Source organism: Schistocerca americana, chromosome X (genome assembly GCF_021461395.2).
Source record: "Schistocerca americana isolate TAMUIC-IGC-003095 chromosome X, iqSchAmer2.1, whole genome shotgun sequence".
Classification (NCBI taxonomy): domain Eukaryota; kingdom Metazoa; phylum Arthropoda; class Insecta; order Orthoptera; family Acrididae; genus Schistocerca; species Schistocerca americana.
In genome coordinates, this window is record NC_060130.1 from 159,616,833 (window position 1) to 159,635,660 (window position 18,828).

The window sequence follows — 18,828 nt, forward strand, 5'->3', positions numbered from 1 at the left end:
GACAAGCACATTCTCCAGACCTCTGGATACAGAAAATTTTCGACTGCTGCCCGGGCCAGCACATTCTCCAGATCTCTCACCAGTTGAAAACGTCTGGTCAATGGTGGCCGAGCAACTGGCTCGTCACAATACGCTAGTCACTACTCTTGATGAACTGTGGTATCGTGTTGAAGCTGCATGGGCAGCTGTATCTGTACACGCCATCCAACGTCTGTTTGGCTCAATGCCCAGGCGTAGCAAGGCCGTTATTACGACCAGAGGTGGTTGTTCTGGGTACTGATTTCTCAGCATCTGTGCACCCAAATTGCGTGAAAATGTAATCATATGTCAGTTCTAGTATAATATATTTGTCCAATGAATACCCGTTTATCATCTGTATTTCGTCTTGGTGTAGCAATTTTAATGGTCAGTAGTGTAATTCAAACCCGGCCATCTTGATTTAGGTTTTCCGTGATTTCCCTAAATCGCTTTAGGCAAATGCCAGGATGGTTCCTTTGAAAGGGCACGGCTGACTTCCTTCCGCATCCTTTCCTAATCCGATGGGGCCGATGACATCGCTGTTCGGTCCCATCCCCCAAATCAACAAAGCAACCACAATTTCTTACAGGTTTAAACTGGCCAGTCACGCATAAAAATTAAAAATTTCCAGTTGTTTTCAATAAACATGTTTTAAGTAATTGATTTAGACGTTTTCAGTAGTCTAAAAAGAAATAACTGTTTTCTTAAGTATAAATATTTTGTTTTGAAATAGGCACTGTTTATTAGTAGCACTTTACTTAATAATGACATTGTTTATTTATTTGTGAAAGTCCAACTGTGAAAAATTTCGTACATATAAACAAAATTCTTATACTGATGCAAAAAAGGATCTTTTTAGTTCTTTATAAACCTGTGATTATATTTAAAACGAGAGAGTGAAACATGTGTGGTTAAAAACAATTATTAAAAATTTCGGAGTTTATTTGCTAGAAAGGATTAATATTTATACTTATTTACAAGATAAGTAGCCTAAAATTCAGATTTTACTGATTCCTTAGCGATATACTTTAGCCAACAGCATTCATGAATAGCATTCTCAATAATCTACGTGTAGTTATTCGCAAAAGAGCAGCTGTAAAGTGGTGGACCAGTCTTTCCAGGCAATGATTATTTACTAAAATCATTCTTTGAATGTCCTTCTGTCGTTTGATTCTCGACCAACCAGTAAGACCTGAGGTAACAGTGGTGCTCATCCGAATATCTTTCTAACATTTTATCTCATCTCTTGCGCAATATGATTGTCAAAGAGTGTTTTAGTGAGCTCAGTGACACGATCACTCACAGTTTAAATCTACCTAATTGTCATCTATCTTAATTGTTGAACTTCTGATAAATGAATGTGAACTTAACAATATACAAATGTTTGATTATATGTTAGATGTAAGTTTTAACACGCTTATCGTAATGATCGTCAATAAACTATGTAAAATTCCTGGGAGACTGATCACCTCAAGACTGATCATCTCAGTCGTGCCAGGTTAAATAACTCGATCAGTAAATAAAATTAGTAATTAATATTTATGTGCAGCTTAGCGTTATTAACATATGAAAATACTTTCAGTAGCAGGGTTAGAATTAACTTCAGTTGCCGTCTCGTATTTTTATGAATACTTGAAATATATCCTTGCTGGTTTACACATTAACCCAAGAAGTTCTGTTTTAAATGTGTGGTATGAAGCATATTTGTGAATGGTCAAAACAGTATGAAAGAAAAAGGAAGTTTTTTTATTATTTTCTCGTATTATATATTTCAATAAGTAAAGCAGATTAACAGGAACAAAAAACAAATTACGAAGATGTATTTGCGGACTTGTCTTCGCGTAAACTGAAAACAGAAGTCGAGCGATGCAACATCAGTCTACTTTAAATAAATAAAAAAGTTAACTCCATAAATTAAGAATCGTTGCTTAGAAGGTAACGTTTTCTCGCCTGAATGGCAACGATTAGAGGAACCTAGTGCAATGAATAAAAATTTCGCCTAAGTATGGTAAGTTCCTATTTTTTTATATTTTTTGTTGAATTCACTGTGGATACTTCGTGAAATATGATTTCTGGGAAAAAGAACACTTCTTTACTCTTTTTATGTCCCAGGTTTCGGGTTATACGCAACTGTCTACATCATTGGCAAAGTTGTTCAGGTGCTTACTCATACGAACATAAACAAAGCAAAAATTTACAATAACTAAAGAAAATATGGATGTTACTATTTGTTGGTAACTTGGAATATTTTGAGTAAAAAGAAATATTCATTGGCCTACCACAGAGACCATAGACAAGAGCGTGTTAAACCGCAAAGAGCAGTAGTCCACAGTGAGCAAAAGTGAAATCTATAACATCAGTTTCAAGTCGTGTGACTCATACTACATAAGAGAAACAGGTAGATCAGTGTGCACCTGACTTTAGAAACGTCACAGAAGCTGGAAGCTGCACGAAACAAACTCCACCTTTGCGCACAATTGTCTGGAAAACCTGATCTAGTTACACAGGCGTCCGTAACTGGGAAGGCCAAGAGGAGCTGCTTGCCCCTCCTGAAATCTGAGTACAGGCGTTTTACCCATTAAAGAATACTCTCGAATTTCTAGCAGTCATTGTCTTCGACTCCACTAAACTGCGGATCTAACATTGCCGACCGCGATTAGGAATACTGCAGCTTTAGCAGTTACACAAGATGATCTCAAAAGCTTCTGGGTTGTTGCAGGTTAGAGTGCGCTGGGAAATAATTGTTAAGGAAATAATCGATAAGTTGCGCCGTTTCAGAGTTAGTTAGCATTGGACGGCCGCTGTGACCGAGCGGTTCTAGGCGCTTCAGTCCAGAACCGCGCGAGTGCCACGGTCGCAGGTTCGAATCCTGCCTCGGGCATGGATGTGTGTGATGTCCTTAGGTTAGTTAGGTGTCAGTAGAGAGAGAGAGGATAGAGTTTAACGTCCCGTCGACAACGAGGTCACGCAAGCTCGGGTGAGGGAAGGATGGGGAAGGAAATCGGCCGTGCCCTTTCAAAGGAACCATCCCGGCATTTGCCTGAAGCGATTTAGGGAAATCACGGAAAACCTAAATCAGGATGGCCGGAGACGGGATTGAACCGTCGTCCTCCCGAATGCGAGTCCAGTGTGCTAACCACTGCGCCACCTCGCTCGGTAGGTGTCAGTAGTTCTAAGTTCTAAGGGACTGATGACCTCAGATGTTAAGTCCCATAGTGCTCAGAGCCATTTGAAGTTAGCATTGAAGTTAGCCAATCAGGCCGTTGCGCGCCAACTTCAAGTGGCTTACCGAACGAGATGGCACAGTGGTTAGCACACTGGACTCGCATTTGGGAGGACGACGGTTCAAACCTGCGTCCGGCCATCCTGTTTTAAGTTCTCCGTGATTTCCCTGAATCACTTTAGGCAAATGCCGGGATGGTTCCTTTGAAAGGCAGGGCCGACTTCCTTCCGCATCCTTCGCTAATCCGATGGGACCGACAACCTCACTGTTTGGCCTCGCCCCCAGATCAACCAACCAACCATTCAAGCGGCCCGCCAGATACAATTAGGCTGCGGCCACACGAGAGGGTATTTCACGCGCGTTTATGCCGAAATTCACACAACACACCCAGCTCTGCTAGTGCTGTTCACACGGGTGCTTGTCTCACGCAGTGTGAAAGCCAGGGAAATCCTACCAGGAGAGCGTTGGTGCAAACTGCGGTAACATTTATTCTGCGCGCTTGTTGTTAGTATCAGCTACGAGCGGAATTTCATTGAATAAGAATGCCGTCCTTGCATTATGTGGTGCGATGACTGCCCACAGGCGTCACTTAATCTATAAAAATACGTGCAATATTTAATTAATGATCGGTATTTGTATAGAGTTTAGCTTATAACTCTGTATAAATATCGATAATTAATTAAAATTTGCACGCGTTGTTATACATTATAGTAAAGACAACAAAAGAATGTAGCACCTCACACATGGAAAACATCACGAATAAATGGCATAGCACACAGAAAACGCATTTGAAAATGGGAAGAATTTTCCGGTAAGCGACGTGCAAAATATGATTAAATATAGGCTTTCACCAACGACTCATAATAGATCAAGCTAAATTTTACAGTTGACTAGGGAATGGGAGTTCGATGCGTTCTCTACACTATGAGTTCCATCTCGACCGATTTACAGTTGCTTGCATTGTGAGAGACACGTGCACGTTCATATGACAGATACTAAAACAGGAGAGTGGATGAATACCAGTGACCAGTATGAGTAGACAGCAAACTTCCCTCACTGTGTGGGATCCACAGATGGAAATCACGTGAGAATTGTTAAACCATGGAAATCAGGCAGCGAATACTATTAACTGAATTACGTAAAAAAATTATAATTGAACTTTGAATTTTCCGGGTGCAGTCTTGAGAACTGAAAAGCCATTAAATGTTTGTGGCTGATGAGGTTTTTGCAACTTAATGAGACCATATCCAGCAAAAAACTTCACTACTAAGTAACAAGTCTGTAACTACAGGCTATCACAAGCACTACGTTATGTATAATGAGCATTTGGCGTTTTATCTAATCAACTGAAAATTTTCCATCGTCCAATCGATGGCATGCGGACGTGGCAGATTTCTATCTATACAAGCATACTGTGCACTTCACAATTTTGTGAAACAGCACGACAGATACAATTCTGACGATATACTGGCATGCATAATGGAAAGTATTCCTGCACATGGGACAGAATTAACTAATAGCGGCAATAGTATCGGAGACCATTCTGCTGATTCTTTCTGTTCCACCGAGCAAGCTGGCGCAGTGGTTAGCATACTGGACTCGCATTCGGGAGGACGAAGGTTCAATCCAGCGTCCGGCCATCCCGATTTCCCTAAATAGCTCCAGGTAAATGCCGGGGTGGTTCCTTTGAAAGGGCACGGTTGACGTCCTTCCCCGTCCTTCCCTAATCTGATGAGACCGATCACCTCGCTGTCTGGTCTCCTCCCTCAAAACAAACTAAACCCAACCAAACTTCTGTTCTTCTCAGGGATCTATAGAATGTTGAGGTCGTAACGCTAACATCCTCGAACAATGACTGGTTTTTTAATCTAAAAATTGAATTGTTGACATTCGATTCGTGAATACAGTTCAGTGTTCTATTTACAAATACACACATCAAAAAAGTTTTGCATCACCCCATTTTCCAGAACTACTGAAGATAGTCGTTGACTGTGAATATTGCATCACGGACGGAGTCCCTTTGACTGTTCAGAGACGTCACTAAACCCGCCAAAAGATGTAAACAACCATATATGAACAGCCCCTAGTAGACGAAGGGGGTCCAACAGCCGATCACTTCCAGTCATTCCACCAGGAAGGAGGTACATGGCTCGTGTTGTCTGTAGTTCAACCATGCCTAGGCGGTCTGTACCTCGGTTTGAGCGCGTCTGCATTGTTACTTTGTGCCAGGAACTGCTCTCAACAAGGGAAGTGTCCAGGCGTCTCGGAGTGAACCATGGCAATGTTGTTGGGAAATGGAGGAGATAGAGAGAGACAGGAACTGTCAATGACATGTCTCCCTCAGGCCGCCCAAGGGCTACTGCTGCAGTGGATGACCGCTACCTACGAATTATGGCTCGGAGGAACCCTGACAGCAACGGCAGCGTGTTGAATAATGCTTTTTGTGCAGCCACAGAAAGTCGTGTTACGACTCCAACTGTGTGCAATAAGCTGCATGAAGCGCGACTCACTCCCGGTGACCATGGCGAGGTCTATCTTTGCAACCATGACATCATGCAGCGCGGTAGAGATGCGCCCAAAAACATGCCGAACGGACCGCTCAGGACTGGCGTCACGTTCTCTTCACCGATGAGTGTCACAGATGCCTTCAACCAGACAATCGTCGGAGACAAACCGGTCAGGCTGAACGCCTTAGACACACTGTCCAGCGAGTGTAGCAAGTTGGAGGTTCAAATGGTTCAAATGGCTCTGAACACTATGGGACAACATCTGTGGTCATCAGTGCCCGAGAACTTAGAACTACTTAAACCTAACTAACCTAAGGACATCACACACATCAATGCCCGAGGCAGGATTCGAACCTGCGACGGTAGCGGTCAGGCGGTTCCGGACTGAAGCGCCTAGAACCGCACGGCCACACCGGCCGGCAGTTGGAGGTTCCCTACTGTTTTTGGGGTGGCATTTTGTGGGGCCGACGTACGCCGCTGGTGATCATGGTAGGAGCCGTAACGGCTGTGCGATACGTGAACGCCATCCTCCGACCGATAGTGCAACTATTTCAGCAGCATATTGGCGAGGCATTCGCCTTCGTGCACGGCAATGCACTCCCCCATCGTGCACATGTTGTGAATGACTTCCTTCAGGATAACGACATCGCTCGACTAGAGTGGCCACCATGTTCTCCAGACATGAATCCTATCGAATATGCCTGGGATAGACTGAAAAGGACTGTTTATGGACGACGTGACCCACCAACCACTCTGAGGGATCTTCACCGAATCGCGATCGAGGAGTGGGACAGTCTGGACCAGCAGTGTCTCCATGAGCTTGTGGATAGTATGCCACAACGAATACAGGCATACATCAACGCAAGAGGACGTGCTACTGGGTATTAGAGGTACCGGTGTGTACAGCAATCTGGGCCACCACATCTGAAGGTCTCGCTGTATGGTGATACAACATGCAATGTGTGGTTTTCATGAGCAACAAAAAGGGCGAAAATGATGTTTATGTTGATCGTTATTCCAATTTTCTGTACAGGTTCCGGAACTCTCGGAACCGAGGTGACGCAAAACTTTTTTTGATGTGTATGTTAATGAAATATTTACTGACAGTGCTCACCAAGATCTGATTTCTGCTTGTCGTCTATTCCATCACACTTCTCCTCGAAAAGGCCGCTGTAGCTGCCAGCCACGGTTATCTTTTTTATCTCTGTTTTTGTACTCTTTGTGTCGTTTATTGTACAGCCTTGGGTGTTTCTGATTTTCCAGAAACATTACTTCGCTGTTCATACACTGCGTGTTGACACATTACAAGATACAAGAATATTGGTACATACGACATCGTATATGCTTGAGATTATCAAGTAACGGGGCGATCTAGATAAATGTAACAACAGAAGTTCGAACAGCCAAGATCGCTATCTGGGATCAGATGTAAAAGGATACAATACAGTTTTACATAAACAAGAACTATACCATATAATATAACATACTTTCTGCCGTACATTTCGCTTAATCTTGATCAAATTCATATTATATCGTATCATATCACAGAACGATATTTCATGAACATGAGAACAAAAGTATATCAGCAAGTCAAGCATAAGATATCTATTACATAAAACAACTTACATATTGCACTGATTATACAAGTTCATGTTCATAAATTCGCAGAATGAAGACTCATATTCTCAAGTAAACATCGTAGACGTTACAACCAGCCACCAGGGCCACTGTTGTAATAATTACAAACAAAAATACGCCGTCTTATATAAAGTACAAAGACAAACCAGCAATCCAAGAATGTTACACTGCAGACATACAATGAATAATCCAAATCAGAGTACGTTACACTTATTTTGTTATAATAATTTGTTATTAGTATCATATAAAACTTAAAACCCCATTAAAAAGCTTAACAAGAAGTACTGCACCTGCATTATATCGTTTAATACACAAGTAGTGAAGCCAGGCATATGGTATGTTCGTGTTATAAAAACAAGTATAGTAAAAATATGTTTGTAATGACATAGAGCCTCGACAACCATACGCTGTTATTCGGTACCTCGATGTAGTTAAGCAATTATGAAGAAACTACAAAGGTAACATCAGTTGTTCCACTCATGACTACCACAAACACAGCATTACAAGTACAGAAACCATCCAATGAAATCAGTTATCGAGTGTCATTCAAATCACAGTATTTACACTATGAACATGTAGCTCGACTTTTAAGTAGTAGAATGGTGCTCGAGGTTTTAGTGTCAGTTCCTATTTCACACTTAGGCCTCGAGCACTATGCTAGTACCTAAACTTCGAGCTATAAGCTTAACATATTGAGAACTGTGTACAGCAAGCTACATGGTTCTATTTGTGTAGAAGTCTGACTATATTATATAGCAACTTTATTTTTGTTATTGCATTAAATTGCTAGTTGCAGGATTACCCTATTTATTCCGCTGGTCTTGACACATGTGTCTTTGACAGCAACACCTCGAGCACCATGCTTGTACCTAAACGTCGAGCTACATGTTGATAACGTAAATATTGTGAGTTGTAATAAGCCAGCTTAGTGATTCCATTGTATAGTTTCTGTGCTTGCAATGATGTGTTTTTTGTAGGTATGAGTGGAACTCTTGTTGTTCCCTTTGTAGTTTCTTCATGTTTGCTTCACTGCACCGAGGTACCGAATACCAGTCTATGGCTGTCGAGGTTTTAGTTGCCTACATATTATTAATGCAATAAGCCAGCTTAGTGATTCCATTGTATAGTTTCTGCGCTAGTAATGATGTGTTTTTTGTAGGTATGAGTGGAACTCTTGTTGTTCCCTTTGTAGTTTCTTCATGTTTGCTTCACTGCACCGAGGTACCGAATACCAGTCTATGGCTGTCGAGGTTTTAGTTGCCTACATATTATTAATGTAATAAGCCAGCTTAATGATTCCATTGTATAGTTTCTGTGCTTGTAATGATGTGTTTTTTGTAGGTATGAGTGGAACTCTTGTTGTTCCCTTTGTAGTTTCTTCATGTTTGCTTCACTGCACCGAGGTACCGAATACCAGTCTATGGCTGTCGAGGTTTTAGTTGCCTACGTATTATTAATGTAATAAGCCAGCTTAGTGATTCCATTGTATAGTTTCTGTGCTTGTAATGATGTGTTTTTTGCAGGTATGAGTGGAACTCTTGTTGTTCCCTTTGTAGTTTCTTCACGTTTGCTTCCCCGCACCGAGGTACCGAATACCAGTCTATGGCTGTCGAGGTTTTAGTTGCCTACATATTATTACATGCATATTTTTATTGTACTTCCTTTCATAAAACGAACGTGCCATATGACTGGCTTCACTACTTGGGTATTAAACGATATAGTGCAAGTACAGTGCTTCTTGTTATGTTTTTAAAGAGGTTCTAAATTTTATATAATACTAGTTTCAAATTGTTATAACAAAATAAGTGTGACGTACTCTAATTTGGATTATTTGTTGTATGTCTGCAGTGTAACATTCTTGGATCGTTGGATTGTCTTTATAGTTTATATGACATGACGTATGTTTGCTTGTAACTACTATCATAGTGGCACCTGGTGGCTAGTTGTAAGGTCTACGATATTTACTTGAGAATCTCAGTCTTCGTTCTGCGAATGTACGAACATGAGCTTGCATAATCAGCGCAATATGTACGTTGTTTTATGTGACAGTTATTTTATCTTGACTTGCTGCTATACTATTGTTCTCATGTTCATGAAATATAGTTCTATGATAATTATGATACGATATACTATGCATTTGATCAAGATTAGGTGAAATATACTGTAGACAGTATGTTATATTCCTTGATATGGTCCATTTTTATGTAAAACCGTGTTACATCGCCTTACACCTGATCCCAGTGTACTTGAATATGTTGACGTACACTTTACAGCTCTGATGATGCCAACGTAGTCTGCTTATACCGGTCATCACAATAAATGCGGTACAGTAGCGAGCTTGGCTGTTTGAAGCTGTACTTCTGTTTCTACAATATGGCTACAATGACAACAATGCGAGGGTGATATAGTCTGTCTACAAACTGGACAGCAGTCTCCCGAGTCCTAGTGGCTCTACCCAGCTATGTCGGCTCATATTTAATATCTGCATACAGACTGTTCCACAAAGTTTTATACCGACGCTTCCGCAACGCGCTTGTGAAGTGGGTTGCGACAGATTGCGCAGACATGTCTCGAGAATGTTACCGGTACACTGAACGTGTTGCACTATATGAAATACAGTAATTAGTAACTAATGTAAATAACACAAGAAACGCACATGAACAGAATTTAAATCACCGGTCGCTGCACTGTGCTGCTATATAAGTAACGGATTCTGAGTCATCCGGTACAGCCGTTCTTCCCTCAGACAAACACAAACGCAGCGCGTTTCCCGCACGTGTGGCAAGTGCCCTGCGTGAAAAACACGCAGATCGAATGCACCCCAGAGCCTTAGCTCCGAGTGAAAGCCGAAGAACACGTGCGAGCAGCGTGCGAAAAAGCGTCGTGTGGTAAGCCCCATTCAACAAACAGTGGTCTATGTCGGCTTGCGTTCCCGAACAAACGCAAGTCAAAACACGCTGGTGTGGCCGTAGCCTTACACGACGACATTGGGTTGCGCCACTCGTTGCGTGGAATGAGTTGCACGCAAGTGGTTTCATATATGACTGCAGACACGGAGACACCAGTATACACTTCAGTTTCGTCGTTTTATGGGTCCCCGAGTCGTATCTGGAATGAAAGTTTTGGCAGCTGCACGTCGCAAGAGTTGTGATGGAGTTAAAGCTTGTTGCGTGGAATCGCTGCATAAGGAAAAAATAAGAAACGTGTTTCGATTCGTGACTGGATGAAGAATACACGTCAGTTCGGTTGCTCAGCATCCTTGCTGAAATAATTCATAACGGAAGATCCAAGAAGTTCTTTCAATTGTCTTAGAATGTCACCAGAACTGTTCACGTTTCTTCTGAATAGAGTTAATTATGCGATAAGGAATAAAGGTACTGTAATGCATGAAGCACTGTCGCCAGAACTGAAATTACGTATCATATTGCGTGCATTACAATCGAGAACACTCGGCATGCTATAAGATACGGTTTTAGTTGGTGATGACGCTATTTCATAAATACCGATAACTATTAACATTAACAGTAATAATTATTAACATTAGCATCAATAATTACTCGAAGCAGGCCGCATTAAGAAGAGAATGGTTTGCAAACTACTCCCTCGAAGGGAGATCTTTACAGTGGCAATATTTCAAAATTCTAACGTATGTGAATGGGGAGCACTGCAGCGACGTTTTAAGTAGACGAATATTGAATAAAGAATATAGCTTCTTGAATTTGTATAGCCTTCCCTCCTGTCAACAATATACCTTAACAAAGAGTTGACTAACTCGAATGATGTGATTTTAGTCTTGTAGACGAGAGCATTGCCACAGCTAGAATTACACTTGCTTGTATTCTTCTTAATTCAGTTGTATATGTGCTCCTAACTCAATAAATTTTGTCCTGCAGCTCAGATATTGTCAAACCATCTATGTTATTATCGCACATGACGGTCTCAGCGGCAGCAATATGTTGTTTATTTTCGTAATCAGCATCACTGAAATCCCACAAACACCTATGCAAAGCGTAGATAACCAAAAAGCGAACATTATTCTCTGTTCCTCACTTCATATTTCAGTTTGTCTACACTCTACGAACACACATAGCCTCAAAACTCATCCAGCTAGTGTCGCCAAAGTTGGAACACGCCGAAAGTGCTTAGTTTCACCAACGAATTCTGCAAACGGGCGGCGCGCATGCGCAGTGGCCGGAAAGTTGCTTGCAACCTAGTGTCGTCGTGTAAACTAGGCTTCAGTGTCAGTTGCTTTCATAGAGTAGCACGAGACTGCTGACTGCTCAGCCTTTGGCTAGGGTTTGATTCACACTATAATCCAATGTCCAAATTGTTTATCATTCTCTTGCTCAGTTTCAGGAAACCAAATGAAGAACACGTTTGGCAACACCATCTCTGACGCGCCGCTTGAATTTGCACCCGCAACCGCCTATTTGGCTAACTTCGATACTGATTAACTCCAAAAGGGCGTAAGGTATCTAATTTTTTCTTTACGGTTATTTCTCAGCACAGCCTACACTGCAGCACCCTCACAAGGTTTTCAAGACTGTTTCTGAGTACCCAGCACATGTCGGGTTTTCTTAGTTTTCATTCTGTTCACGGAAAATTATGTTCATTCCTTGGTGTTGTTGCGCTTTCGGCGCTAATCTGCAGTCAAGATGGTTACGAATCGTTACACAGCCGAGCCGAAATAATGTATTCATTTTTTTTCCGCCTTCTCGTTGAGCCCCTACTCTGCTGCAGAAAGGAGCCGATCTAAAACCCTGGTGCACGGATTCCGTCGCCGATTCCCGACACATAAACATCAGCAGTACACATGCCAGTCATTCCAGTCATTCGTCCCCAATTTCCATTACCACACCCTCTCCCCTTGATGCATAACTTACTCGCAACATGTAGAACATTCCGAAGAACACGACCTTGTGCCATTTTCCGCACTAGAACAGAGGGCAGAATTATGAAATTTCAAGATCAAAGAAACGTACTTTCTAGGATTGGGTCATTCTCAAAGTCTATGGGTGCAACACAGCGCCACATGCAATCACAGAGTCACGAATTCTCCACTCTGGTTGGCATGCTGCACAATACTGTGACGAACTCAAGAGAAGAGAATTACTTTGGTGGAGCCCTAGACTGCTAGAAGTTGATTCTACCGGCCAATACGAGGATGGTTTTGGAAGGATTCCCACAGTCATCTAGTTGCATATTGTCCCTCGGCTAAACTTTACCTAACCAGCTCTAAAAATGTAGTTTTCGAAACAGATTTTGTTCAATTTCAATTATGCTATCGGCACTAAAAAATACAAATCATGAAAGCAATGCAATAATTGCATTAATATAAAGAGCTGTGAAGTTTCGTCAGCTAACAAAGTGTTGTAGATGGCATCAGAGGCAAATAACCCTTTCTTTAAGTTTATTTTGCGTTTTCAACTACGAAGCCTAGACTATTAATGTGGCTTTTTGTTGATATCGAGCACGAATTTCTTACTCCTTCTGATTTTTTATTCTATTTCAGATTTTTAATTTTCAATCTCAACCTAACATTATGGGAATACGAATAAATTATTTATATGAATATTTTCTAGCATTACTTCACAACTCCATGGACACCCTGGAATTACTCATAAGAGGATGTTAGATTTCCAACATGCTGGATTAATTCCAGGACAGCAACTTGTTTTAACTATTTCGATACAGAGACCGCCAAACCTCCAAGATTAACTTTTTAACTTAACTAATAACTAGTTTCGGATTACCTGAACCCAACTGCAAACCATCCAGACCAAAAAAATCAGCCTTTTCCGAAACAGCATATAAACCATGCCAAGATTAAACATATACGTGCGTATAACAAAATCCAGTTTAACCATGAAGAGTGACATCAAACATATAACATAAAACTCCCTATATGTTCTATCACTGTTCGTAGTTAAACTTGACTTCGTTATTTGTATATGAATGATCTTGAAATGATTTATATGTTACTTCGGGAAATACATTTTTATCTGCCTGGATAATTTGAAAATAGTTTCAGTTAACACGAAACTAGTCGTCAATTTAATAACTGTTTCTATATCGAACATACGAGGTTGTAAGTTCAGAGTGTTGAATCAAAATGGTGGCATGAATATTAATATTAATAAGATAAAAAGATGTACTTTGCATACACGACTGAAATACTGTTTACATACCCAAGTAATCTACTTACTATAGTAGATAACAACTGATCTTTTGTAATACAGCAAGCTTTGTGTATTCCTTGTCAAATTTAGTTCTTAGGGTATTACATATTTTCGAATTTTCCGAATTAGTTGTATGAAACTGGATAGTTTTGAATGTTTCCCTCTCTTGGAAAAATTTCTGCCGAAGCCCATGCATAGTTATCTAGCAGTTGTAGAAATAATGCGCTCTAGGCACTTTGGATATTAACTGTTTCTCTACGAAATAGTGGATGTAGAGACGCCACAACAACCTTCTTGAAGATGTAATGAAGAGGAAACATACAATCGTACTTTCCACTCCTTGATACTGATAAACGTGACAGTTTGCCTAATCCATTGGTGTTAAGTTATTCGCCACCAGAAATGGATTTGCAGCAGTTTATTTTAGTATTTTATGATTGTGAATAAATTATTATGTTGTACGCCTAGCTTTGGTGGTTAATTTTTTCGATGATAGTAAATGTTTTTCTTTGTTTATATACGTACTATAACATCTCTCACAATGATTTAGAAAACTGATGTCGAAAAAACAAATACTTACTGAAAGTGGTTGCTAACAAGCGTTTTCCCCCTTTCATACATTTTTCTATGGCTGTTTTTAACATGGTTTGGATCAGTATTGTTGACAAACGTTTTCTATTCGGTTATTTTAGGGTAGGCTTTGCTGTGACTGTTACGAAAAACCAGGTGGAACTAACAGTTGCCGGCCGGTGTGGCCGTGCGGTTTAGACGCTTCAGTCTGGAACCGCGTGACCGCGACGGTCGCAGGTTCGAATCCTGCCTCGGGCATGGATGTGTGTGATGTCCTTAGGTTAGTTAGGTTTAATTAGTTCTAAATTCTAGGCGACTGATGACCTCAGAAGTTAAGTCGCATAGTGCTCAGAACCATTTGAACTAACAGTTACTGCAACTAGTCACAACTTGATTTTATTTCCATTACGCGTCTTGGAGAGCTAAACCTCCACCATAGGCTCCTTTCCGTGTCGCATTTACATCACATAGAATTTATATACATACATACACATACATAAAGTATTATGTTTGGTAACAGTAACTTGTAGTTTGAACTGAAATATTTTAGAGTTTAATAATTGTTTCTCCGTATTCTTATTCTCTGTGCGATTCTCCGATGCCGAAATAAACAAAAATGATGGGCCCACAATAAAAATATTTAAACGCAGCAGAAAGGTGCTCTTCATGATATAACTTACCACTAGCAAGCGTTATAATATACGTGAAGCCTGGCATTGTCAGGGAGGAGACGATCTTAGTGTAATTTATTAAATAATAAAATTTTAGTGTAAAAAAACTTTTCATGCTTGGACCACAATTTTCACTATACAGTTACAGCAGGATGACTAGTTTCGGTTGTTTTCTACAATCATCTTCGGATCTGTAAGCGAACAGAGGAAAAGTAGCCTAAGAAAATATTAATAGTAAAGTAGGATATAAAGCAATGTATTCCAGCTGAAATATTATATAAGGAGAGCCAACTCTAAAAGTAAAAATGAACATGTAATAGATCCACTTAACAGTAGTGTACAACTAATGTGTTACTGATTATTAGGTGGTATACCGTTGAAATCGTTAAGAGACGGTAAACATGAGCTGCAAAACACCATCATTAACTGTAGCCATGCAATAATGCGCATTCGCATTCGTATTTTTGGTCAACAAGACTATGACAGCATGTAGTTAAAAACTTCCATCATGTGACAGCCAGGTTGTAAACCTGCGGAAAGAATTTAAAACCCAAAATTCTTAAAAAGCTCATAATTAAATACAAATAAATTTTAAAATTTGTAAAAATAACAAAAGAATGAAGTTTAAATTACAAGGCAGGACAGTTGTGTCATATGTTTAACTGGCAACATGAAGTAAGTGAAAGACAAATCCTACATAACTGTCACTAATTCAAGACAAAAATACAGAAATTTTGTATCTAGGTCCAAGTGATTTTAAATCTATAAAAATAACAAGTCAGTGCATTTGAAACAATAAGACAGGCAAGTTGCCTTATGTAGTTAACTGACAACGTACCATATATAAAAGACAAATCATATGCAACGGACAAATGTTAAAAATCAGTATACAGCGTAGCGCTAAAAATATGAGTAACATACCACAATCTCGTAAGATGACGGTAATAACGAAGGAAAAATGACAGTTGCATTAGCAAAACTTCATCACATGCCAGTGATTTGCAACTGTACTGTAGATATTACAGTGAGAACGGCGCATGCAACGGTATAGGAACTGTCAGCTGTTCCATAGATATAAACATATACACCAAACAGTACGTAATGATTTTATAAAAAAGGTATGTGATAAAAGGTCGTAAAATGAGAGAGAAAAACCATACCCTGGCTGGCAGTTAACTATCTCAGTCAACATCCCTGTATTCTAATTTCAACTTCATTCCATTGTTATTTTTATAGTTTTAAAATTATTTGGACCTAGGTACAAACTTTCTACATTTTTGTCTTGAATTATTGACACTAATGTAGGATTTGTGTCTTACATAGAGCATATTGCCAGTTAACTATATAACACTGCTGCCTTGCCTTCTAATTTAAACTTCATTCCCATATTATTTTTACAAATATACTTTTATTTGGGTATAAGCGTTTTAAGAATTATTGGCTTTAAATTATTTCGGCAAGTTTACATCCTGGATCGCTCATGATGAAGTTTTTAAGTACATACCGTCTTAGACTTGTTGGCCCACAATACGAATGCATGTCATTGCATGACTGTAGCTAACAATGTTTTCCAGTGCATGTTCACCGACTTTTAACGATTTGAACCGTATTTCATCTAACAATTAGTAACATATTAGTTATACACTACCGTTAAGTGGATCTGTTACATGTTCACTTTTAGTATTGGCGTTGGCTCTCCTTACATTATTGTCCAGCTGTTATACATTGTTTAATATCCCACTGTGCTGTACAATATTTCCTTTGGCTACTTTTCCTCCGTTAATAGATCTGAAGATGGTCGTAGAAAACAAGCGAAACTAGTCGCCGTGTGCTGCGGTCTAAGCATCAAAAGTTTATTAGATTAATTTTTTTTTTAATTTAATTTGGGATAATATACGATGTTGCAAAACATAAATTTTAAGAGTTTCAGCCAGAGATTCCTGGGGTGTCAGTAAGATTTTAAAAAGAATATGAGTCTGAATTTTTGATGGAAGATAACTGAATAAATGAAGAAGAAACTAAGGCACTTCTTTTTTTTCTACAGACTCATACATAGCGTTAACCGAAAAAATTACGACTATGGCCAATTTCCCCTCTGTCAAATGGTAAACCCAATTACGCTTCTTTCTCGTTTCCTTTCCCTATGAGTGACGCCACTTTCTTTCCCCTAATATTTATTGTGTTATCACGTTCCCCTTCCCATCCCTCTTCTATCCTTTTGTAATTAAAATCTACCTCCTTGTAATTTCTGTTTATTCTTGTATTTATCATGAACAAATATAAACTGTGTGCGTTTTTATCGGTATTGTTGCAATATTTAATTTATAAATCTAGCACAATATGCTTATCGTAGCATATATAATGTAAACTATGCAGAATACCTGGTTAAGTGTAACAGAGGACCTGATGATCGTAATGTTTCCGGGTTAAATAAATAATAAATTGACGAGTCAAAGATTACAGTTCAAAGTTGTGGAGATATCTTAGTGGTGAAGAATATTGGGCAAAGAAGAACGGGGTTAGCACCTATAATTTTCTACTGCAAATGAAGTGGTGGGAAGAAAACTCAACAATTGCAGGTTACACTATATGCAAAAAAATCTACGATAGCAAATTTGGCTGGCGTACTGGAGCCAGTATAAAAGTACACCAGGACGAGAGCAGAAAACTAATACCTCGAAATACACAGACCACAGACTCTTGGTTATATTTGTACATTTCAAAATTAGAATGAGGGGGAACGTGGATTCCGTTTACATAAAAAATTTATGGTTGCGTTAATTTATAGTTTCGCCGCAGTCTGCAGCCATATGCCAGACTTTCTTTAAATGTAAGAACGCAAATGGTAAAAAGCTTGTGTTCAGCACTTCTTGTTTTCATTTGACTTACCTGGGGCTTAGTATTATTTAACAGAAACATCACAATGAATTCTATATACAATTTTTTAAAATTTTTATACCGACTTCCCATAGTTGTAGAGTATTGGATTACTATACTTCAACGGGAAGATGGAATTAATTCAGACGCAGCATGGTGGAAGACATGTGTAACGATAACGTATTTTTACTACACTTCTTGTAACTTCTTTTGTTACTGCACGTTTTGGAGGAAGGTTAAAATCCGATCGCACTTTAAGCTGTTATTATAAAATACGTAACAGGAAGTCATTAAAGAGTTATTGATTATACGCAACATGAGCTCATTTTCAGGTAGTTAAATTAAAAAGCACATTAAAATTGGCCGAATCTGAATTTTCGTTTCCCTGTGGTTTTACTTCTACTTCAGATATGTTTCCAATTGAGTATCTACTGGTTTAGTTTTGAAGTAAGTTTCACAGTCTACAGCAATCAGAACTTGAGCTAAAATAAAAATCATTATGCTGTCTGTATATAAAGTATTATCAGTCTGACGAAATATGAATGAACCGAAAGGGACAGAAGAGCCAAAAAGAAATAGATCCGACCGGCAACGAGGTGCATCAGCTGCTAAGCTACGTGTGACCTTAACGTGGCCTTGAGAATGAAATACGTTTCTTTCAGTAAAATGGACCAGTTAACTCTTAAATCAGTTAAAGAAAAAGAAGATAACAGCTTCGTAATAATGTGAGCTTATCGTAAACTTACTCGCAGTAGTTATTTACTAGAGTATTCATTTTCACGGGCAGCGCCACTCTGAGTGACTTGTCTTCGCATTGCGTTCCTTGTACGAAGTCACAAAAAAATTATAAGTGACTTACATTTTCATATTGAACTTGAGCAGAAATAAGCTATTTCAGACAAAAAACAAAGAAACAAAAGCAGTATACCACAAACGGAATTTTAACTTGACAACGTGCTCGCAAGATCGTGGCCGTATTTTGTCTGTTACCTGTTACTCCACTAAACAAAACACAGGATATTACAAAATCAGTGAAATGCAACTGAAACAGCATCGTCACGTCTTCAGAATGCTGTGCAATATTTCCGACGAAACGTGCAATGCGTGTACAACGGTTAACAGCTGACTGCGTGCTCGCCTGACGG